Source organism: Mercenaria mercenaria, unplaced genomic scaffold (assembly GCF_021730395.1).
Source record: "Mercenaria mercenaria strain notata unplaced genomic scaffold, MADL_Memer_1 contig_3226, whole genome shotgun sequence".
Taxonomy (NCBI): domain Eukaryota; kingdom Metazoa; phylum Mollusca; class Bivalvia; order Venerida; family Veneridae; genus Mercenaria; species Mercenaria mercenaria.
The window spans coordinates 47,511-56,990 of NW_026461346.1; the positions used below are offsets into that span (position 1 = coordinate 47,511).

Genomic DNA, 9,480 nt, shown 5'->3' on the forward strand with positions numbered 1-9,480 from the left:
AGTTTGGTGTATGTCACCATTAATCTTTATTACGATCGCATGGGCTTCCCGTTTTGAATACACTATTTAGGATTCATGCCTCTAGGTCAAATACCTTTTAGATACGTGCAACACACAAATGTTCAGCCCCATTACATATATTTTGATTACGTCAAAGGCCATTACGCTGGTCTAACTGAGTAAATTTCCAAACAAAATCTCAGGTGCACAATTTGAATGACATACCTACTTGCCTAAAATGTGTCATCACACTAGGTCAAATATACTTGAGGTATAATACGTGAGACACAAACATGCGTGAAATTTACGAATACTTTGACCAATTTAAGGGCCTGGGGTGCGTTTCATAAAGAATCTTAAGTCTGTTTTTACTCCTAAGTGCAAAACTAGGTGAAAAGTGCGTTTCAAGAAAAATCTTAATGCGCACTATGTGTGAAATTAAGACTAAAATTAGGACTATTCCTAGGGGTGCCTCAGGGCACCCCTAACTTTTATCTTTTGTCTTAAGACAAAAACTACGTGCAAAAATAAAATGGCGGCGCCCATGTATCTTGCGCTTTTCAGTGATTTTCCGCTATTAAATTACGAAAAATTTAGCGCAACTGATACGTGATTTTGTAACACACCTTCCAGTACTGTGAATTTATTGGTGACGCAATATAAGCTACATCGTCCAATCAAAGACTATTTTAGAATGCGTCGGAGGAAGTGTTGTTTATCGGCAGCGTCAAACAAAATGTACATAATTATAGATCTATTCAGTTTCAACGCTGGACATTTATCAAATTACATCTTGAGGTATGTTCGTCTTCACTACAGTTACTTGTTTTATTTGATTATTGCATCATTTATTCCTTGTGTTATCGGGCTCAAAATTAATCACTCTCCACCCACCTAGAAATGCACCAGCGACCAGCAGGGGCGGATTCAGTAAGTGAGTTACTGTAATGGGGTGTGGAGTTTTTAGTTGGATTCGGGTGCATATCACCTTCGAAAATTATTGACAAATAGATCTATACCTCAAGTGACAGAGTGTGACGTGTGTTTGAACATGAATATAGATACTGTATTATGTATAGCTGTAAATATTCACACAAAATAAAATGATTTGACTGACTAAGTAACTAAGTCACTAAGGTAATTTATGTCTGCTCCAACCAGTTTAGTAATTTGAATTACTGTTAATGATAGACTCTTTACATGGGCATAGGAGCTGTGGTGGGGCTGCTGCCCCAATGTTTTGAGGAGCAGTAAAATGCCGAATTTGTAATTTTTTGAAAAGGCGCTAGAAAATATAGTTCAATAAATACAGCGGTCTTCCATTTATCACAAAGTACATCAGCGGCTCATATGTACGCAGAATCTTGTCATATCGCTGACACCAGTGCTAGATCACCTTGGTAACAGGGTATGGTACAAAATCTATAAACCGCAATGTCCAAAAACGTGTAATTTATTCTTTTTTAGTTTAAAGCGACATGCCTCCAGATTTGGCTAAAAATAATCTTTCTTTCAGTTTCAAATTGAAGCTTTGGTCGTATTATGAACATTAGAGTATGAATTTTTAGTCCACCATCATCAGATGGTGGGCTATTAAAATCACTCTGCGTCCGTGGTCCGTCCGTCCGTCATTCCGTCCGTCCGTCCGTTAACAATTTCTCGTTATCGCATCTCCTCAGAAACTACTGGGGGGATTTTGACCAAACTTTGTCAGAATGATGTATTGGTACCCTAGTTGTGTCCCCCTGAAAATCAGACTGGTTCAACAATTTATGAGTGAGTTATGGCCCTTTGTTTATTTCTATAATTTATATAGATTTATATAGGGAAAAACTTTGAAAACCTTCTTGTCCAAAACCACAGAGCCTAGGGCTTTGATATTTGGTATGAAGCATCATCTAGTGGTCCTCTACCAAGATGATTCAAATTATTTCTCTGGGGTCAAATATGGCCCTGCCCTGGGGGTCACATGGTTTATATAGACTTATATAGGGAAAAACTTTGAATAACCTCTTGTCCAAAACCACAGGGCCTAGGGCTTTGATATTTTGTATGTGACACCATCTAGTGGTCTTCAACTAAGATTGTTCAAATTATACCCCTAGGGTCAAATATGGCCCTGCCCTGGGGGTCATATGGTTTACATAGACTTATATAGGGAAAAACTTTGAAAATCTTCTTGTCAAAACCACAAAGCCTAGGGCTTTGATACTTGTAATGTAGCATCATCTAGTGGTTCTCTACCAAGTTTGTTCAAATTATCCTCCTAGGGTTAAATATGGCCCCGCCCCGGGGGTCACATGGTTCATATAGACTTACATAGGGAAAAGCTTTTAAAATGTTCTTGTCAGTAACTACAACATTCAAACTTGGACCACATGTATATTTTTGAGTGGCAAGATGAACCTTGACATGAGTTGACCTTGATTTTGACCTAGTGACCTACTTTCACATTTCTGTAGCTACAGCTTTCAAATTTGGACCACATGCATAATTTTGTGCACTGGAAAAAAATTTGACCTTTATTTTGACCTAGTGACCTACTTTCACATTTTTGAAGGTACAGGCATCAAATTTGGACCATATGCATAGTTTCGTGTTTCAAAATGAAATTTGACATTGATTTTGACCTAGTGACCTACTTTCACATTTCTCAAGCTACAGCCTTCAAATTTGGACTACATGCATAGTTTTGTGTACCGAAAAAAACTTTGACCTTGACATTGACCTAGTGACCTACTTTCACATTTTTGAAGGTACAGGCTTCAAATTTGGACCACATGCATAGTTTTGTATTCTGAAATAAAATTTGACCTTGATTTTGACCTAGTGACCTACTTTTACATTTCTCAAGCTACAGCCTTCAAATTTGGACCACTTGCATAGTTTTGTGTACTGAAATGACCTTTGACCTTTACATTGACCTAATACCTACTTTCACATTTTTAAGGTACAGGCTTCAAATTTGGACCACATGCATAGTTTTGTATTCCGAAATAAAATTTGACCTTGATTTTGACCTAGTGACCTACTTTTACATTTCTCAAGCTACAGCCTTCAAATTTGGACCACATGCATAGTTTTGTGTACCGAAACAAACTTTGACCTTTACATTGACCTAGTGACCTACTTTCACATTTTTGAAGGTACAGGCTTCAAAAACTTTGACCTTTACATTGACCTAGTGACCTACTTTCACATTTTTGAAGGTACAGGCTTCAAATTTGGACCACATGCATAGTTTTGTATTCCGAAGTAAAATTTGACCTTGATTTTGACCTAGTGACCTACTTTTACATTTCTCAAGCTACAGCCTTCAAATTTGGACCACTTGCATAGTTTTGTGTACCGAAATGAACTTTGACCTTAAGATTGACCTAGTGACCTACTTTCACATTTCTGTAGCTACAGGCTTCAAATTTAGGACCACATGCATAGTTTTGTTTGCCGAAACAAACTTTGACCTTGACATTGACCTAGTGACCTACTTTCACATTTTTGAAGGTACAGGCTTCAAATTTGGACCACATGCATAGATTTGTGTTGTGTAAGGAAATGAAAGTTGACCTTGAGCTAGTCAATAAGTCTTGAAATTTGGAACACTCAAAAATGGCACATTGGTGGGCGCCAAGATCACTCTGTGATCTCTTGTTGTTTCTAAAATATTTTAAAAATTCTAAATCAAGAAAGAAGGATGACTGCACTAGGAATTGAACCCTGACCCGCCGCAGCAATAAAGACATTTTCCTGTCGTCGTAACCAATAGCGCTATACCTGAAGTAGTGAATAATGATTTCAAAATACAGATATTTATAATTGAGACAGTTTACCTGGAGTAAAAGCGTGACAAACGCTTTTCAGTTTTCATCGTAAAAAGAAGTAAAAACAGCTTCTGTAACATAAAGTTTGTCAGTAATTAAGTTTAAAGCCTTCTTAAGAAATATAGCATTTATTTCAAGATATCTAAAAAAATATTTTTTTATTGTTCAACGATCTCATCTAGAGGCATGTCACTTTAATCATGCATAAACATCGGATATTTCAGATACAGAAGGCAGGGCAAGAAATGGCTGTCCACACTCTGGAAAAGAAATGAGCATGCATTGATGGAACATTATTTACTATGATTTAGTTCCCAGGTATATTATGTCAATTCGAACAAAATTGCATTCTTGATTTATAAATTCAGCTCGAACCCACACACACTATTTCGCAACTGTCCTGAACATTTCAAGGGCTAAAATTAGAATGTGAAAAAGTTATGAAAATTTATTTCTGATGCATGTAGTAATATTTCTTAAAGAAACTAACTGGAAGGGCTTGCTTGACAATGAAGTCAAAAGTGTTGCTCTCGTTCCTTTAGGCCTAGGGCAATAGTTTTCAATGTTACATGACTCCTTAAATATAAATTGCTAGTCCAGAGTATGATAGTTTGTGCTATTTAACCACCAGTCTATATTATTCAACATGTGTACTAAGATAATAAGTCCAAAATTTAGAAATAAAACTAAAAATAGATTTTTTGTCATGTCAACAGCTTATAGAATCATTTCTGAAATAAATCTGAATTCATTTAGATATGTGGTAAATTGGTAATAGGTCATATTTCACTAAATTCAGGTGTCCGTAGTCATTCTGTTGGAGATGAAACCCTTTCATTCGTTTTCATCCAATCAGATTACAGAATTTGTAATTTTATCCACAGTATTTTCTATTGGTTTTGCTTTTTGTCTCTAGGACAGTAACCAGACTGTACTAGAAAACATATAATTTGTTCATCTTTGAGCTTAATCATAAACTTTGAATATTTCAGATAAAGAAGGCAGGGCAAGAAATGGCTGTCCACACTCTGAACAAAAAATGAGCATGCTTTGATGGAACATCATTTAGTTCCCAGGTATATTATGTCACTTTGAACAAAATGCATTCATAATTTATAAATTCATCTCAAACCCACACACACTATTTCGCAACTCTTCTGAACATTATTTCAACAGCTAAAACCTGAATGTAAAAAGTTACGAAAATTTATTTCTGACGCATGTAGTAGTATTTCTTCAAGAAATTTACTGAATGGCTTGCTGTACAATGAAGTCAAAAGTGTTGCTCTCGTCCCTTTAGGCCTAAGGGCAATAGTTTTGAGGTCATTATGTGTTTTTACGGACCTGTAAAAATAATACTGACCTCGGACTGAAAATAATATTGACCGAGGACTCAGTGGGTTTACATCCAGCATGCATCCGCGCAGTCTGGTCAGGATTCATGCTGTTCCCTTTCAAAGTCTAAATTGCAATTAGAGAAACCGTTAACGAACAGCATGGATCCTGACCAGAATTTGCGGATGCGCAGGCTGGTCTGGATCCACGTTGATCACAAACCCACTATGTTGGTTTTCACATGGTGAGGCTCAAATTCTGTTGTTGTATTAGAAAAAAAAGATCTTTGAATTATTTGCCGGATCATTTATTATTATTGTGCCTTTGTACATGTAAACATTCTAAAAATTTGTTATTGACTTAGCTGAAAATATTTTTATAATGTTAAAAGTTTCTTCTAAATTTATAAACAATGTCATTTTGCAAGTATATAGTTGTTTTTTTTATCATATATGCATATAACAGAACTAGTCTGCAAATACAGTACTGAAATATTTTCTCATTTTTCAGCAGACTTCAGATAGAAGTTCTTTCCAGATGTAAAGTGAATTGATGAAATCTTGAAAAAGTGTTGGTGTTGTCCAGATATAAAAAAATGAGGTTTGTAGTAAAGATTTTTAGACTATAAATATCTGAAAAATGTTAGTTTTTAATGTAGTGTGGGTTAGTAAGAGGTCGGTATCATTTATATACTCTGTAAACCCTTATCATGCTGGACACAATTGATTCTGCCTTTGCAACCAGTGTCGATCATGATCAGCCTGCACATCCATGCAGTTTGATCAAGATCTACACTGTTCCCCATTCAGTCAGCATTTTTGGTAAGCAGTCCTTTTGACAGTTAATGGTACTTTCCAAATTGACAGATGAACAATTTTATATAAAAAATTAGCAGGGTAAGGGTGAAGGACTTGCAAGTGTTGGAACATTTAATTGAATTAAAATTTTCTTCTTCAAGTCTGTAACTAATTAGGCGTAAAAAAAATTGTTTGTTTCCGGTATCCCGACCTACCCTAAATTTTTGGCCCGACCCTAAATGTTTTTATGGCCTTGGAGAATATTTTTTTCAACTTTTTAACAAAAAGTTGCAAACTGCACTTTTTATGCTTTAAAACATGGCCAGTGATGTTAAAAATCAACTTACTGATGCTCTAAAGGCATAACCCCCTTATTTGTATTCATTTTTTGACACAAAAATAATTTCTGAAATGTCTCCCTTAAGAAAAAAAAATCAAAAAAAAGTTTTTTTTTCTGACCAACCTTCCCTAATTTTTTTGAGCATGTTACCAGAAACAAACAATTTTTTTTAGGCCTTAGCAAACATTGTCAAAAATAGGGTTTGCATATCAAATGACTATCAATCATTATCCCTGTGAGATATTACTAATAGGTTCTCTTTAATGTGCCAGTGAAAATTTAAGATGAGTTTTAAAAGATCAGTTTTTGATATACATGTTCAACTATTGTTTAGTAATATATGAAAAGTACAGTGTAAAAAACTACTATAACTAATAAACTATTCGTTTCAGCAGCTGCCAGATGAATGTACTTTCGAGATGTAAACCATCACAAATGATGCCTGTTTGTATTTACCAGTGTTCAAAAAGTGTAGGTTTGTTATACATGATATTTAAGGTTCTCTAAATATTTGAGAAAATTTGTTATTATGCTGCCAAAGGTGGGCATATTAAAATCACACTCACCGTCCGTGCGTCTGTGTAAATTCTTGTCGGGGTGGTAACTCTGCATCCGTGAAGGAATTTGAAATAACTTGACATAAATGTTTACTATAATCAGACAATATGTCATGCCCTAGACCCAGACCCCTACCTTCTAGGTCAAGGTCGCACTTAGAAGTAAAAGGTTAACAAGGTCTGTTTTATGTCCGGTTCATAACTCTGCCATTCATAAAAAGATTTTCAAATTACTTAAGTTAAATGTTTTCCATAATGAGTTGACATCGTGCGCAATATCCAGACCCCTAGCTCTAAGGTCAAGGTCACACTTAGAGAATAAAGGTTAACATGGTCTGTTTGTTATTCGGTCCATAACTCTGCCATCGATGGAGTGATTTTAACATTACTTTGACGTAAATGTTTCCTATAATGACATGAGATGTCACGGGCAAGACCAAGATCACTACCTCCTAGGTCAAGGTCACACTTAAAAGTCAAAGGTTAACATGGTCTGTTTTTTGTCCAGTTCATAACTCTGCCAACCAGGAAGAGATTTTAAAATAACTTTGCATAAATGTTTACCGTAATGAGACGATGCATCATATGCAAGACCCAGACCCCTAGCTCCGAGGTCAAGGTCACACTTAAAAGTCAAAGGTTAACATGGTCTGTTTCTTATCTATTCCATATTACTCTTTAGGGAACACTTTCTTCTCCATTAAAAATGTTTTCAAGTCTTTTCTAGAAAATATTGTAAAAAAAAGTAAGAATCACTTGTTACAAGGACTGCCAATATGGATGCCCAGTAAAAGGCTTACACTCATTTTGTAATTATTGTACATGTTTATCCCCACCTCTGCTGTTGTCAGTTACTTCAGTAGTCTTAAGTAATTATGTCTCCAACCACACAGTGGTGTGGGAGACATATTGATTTACTCCAGTCTGTGTGTGTGTGTGTGTGTCTCTGTCTGTCTGTCTGTCTGTCTGTCACAAAGCTTGTCTGCACTCTAAGTCAAACATTTCTCATCCAATCTTCACCAAACTTGAACAAAATGTGTTTGACCATAAGACCTCGGCCAAGTTCGATAACAAGCAAAATCGGTCTAGGCATTTTGGAGTTACAGCCCTTGAATTACCAAAAATCTGCCTTTTTACTCTTGTCCACACTCTAAGTCAAAAATTTCTCATCCGATCTTCACCAGACTTGAACAAAATGTGTTTGACCATGAGACCTCAGCCAAGTTCGATAACTAGCCAAATTGGTTCAGGCATTTTGGAGTTACGGTCCTTGAATTACCGAAAAATCGGCCTTTTTGCTCTTGTCTGCACACTTAAGTTGAACATTTCTCATCCGATCTTCACCAAATTTGAACAAAATGTGTTTGACCATTAGACCTCGGACAAGTTCGATAATGAGCCAAATTGGTCCAGGTATTTTGGAGTTCTGGCCCTTGATTTGTAGCGAGTAAACAGTATTTAGACTGACTTGCTATTTAGATGATTAGGCAGTTTGGGAGACATTCGCTTTTTTCAAAAGCAGTTCTAGTTTTTTTATTAAATGCAGAAAAACAGTCGATTCACTGACTGCCTTAAGGCATAACTGAATCACTGTCTGAACTGATGTTAAACCCATAAATAATGAATAAAAACAAAAACATGATTATATAATGATATGAAGATAGATCATATTTACTACCTGTAAGCCACTGGGTGAATTTAATATTTTCTGGTATATTATAACGAATTTGAAGTGACACATTACTGTGTCATATATATGTATATAGTTATCTTTAAATTCATTGATATCATAATAATAGAAATTGTACTTTTTTTTCTATTTTAGGATCAAATTTGATGTGGGATGTTTCAAAACAAATCTTCAAATTGACAATGGCAAAAAGTGGAAATGGAATACTCAGTTGATGAAAATGGTTAGCATGGATAATTTTTGCCTGTGAAAAGTGCAGAGATCTATACACTACTGTTGTGTTCTTTGAGTCTGTTCTTATTTCCAGCAGACATTATTATGCCCTCTGCGAAAGAGGGTTATATTGTTTTGCTGATGTCGGTCTGTCTGTCTGTCTGCAGATGAATTGGTTTCCAGATGATACATTTTTTACTCGAGAACGCTTGGGCCTAGGATCACAAAAGTTGATAGGGAGGTTGGTCATGGCCAGCAAATGACCCCTATTGATTTTGAGATCAGTAGGCGGAAGAGCAAGGTCACGGTGACCCAGAATAGTTAAACCATTTCCGGGCGATAACTGGAGAATGCATATGCCTAGGTTCACGAAACTTTACAGGGAGGTTGATCATGACCAGCAAATGACCCCTATTAATATTCAGATTACTTGGCAAAAGGTGAAGGACACAGGGGCCTTATATAGGAAATCTGTTTAAGGATGATATTTCCCATACAATTGGACATAGGAGTTTCATATTTCATATGGAGGCTGGTCATCACTGGCAGATGATCCTTACTGATTTTCAGGTCTCTGCACCAAAGGTCAAGTTCACAGCTGCCTTATATAGGAAATCCGTTTCTGTTCTATGTCTTGATATATATTCTCAGAGTCATCATATTTCGCAGGTTGTTTGGTCTCCTTTAGTAGATGACCTTCATGGGTGAAAGGTCAAGGTCACCTAGC

General features: G+C 36.1%; 1 long non-coding RNA gene across 3 annotated transcripts; it reads left to right on the forward strand.

Annotated features, from left to right (window-relative positions):
- The first annotated feature begins 344 nt into the window (after positions 1 to 344).
- LOC123527100 (uncharacterized) lies at positions 345 to 8,765 on the forward strand. Of its 3 annotated transcripts, none has more exons than XR_008369186.1 (6): positions 345 to 798; positions 4,046 to 4,139; positions 4,814 to 4,897; positions 5,667 to 5,756; positions 6,686 to 6,764; positions 8,676 to 8,765. It is a non-coding gene; the product is annotated as an uncharacterized LOC123527100 (long non-coding RNA). The 3 variants fall into 3 exon arrangements; XR_008369185.1 differs by having other exon boundaries at positions 6,689 to 6,764; XR_008369187.1 differs by having other exon boundaries at positions 5,670 to 5,756.
- The last annotated feature ends 715 nt before the right edge of the window (positions 8,766 to 9,480 follow it).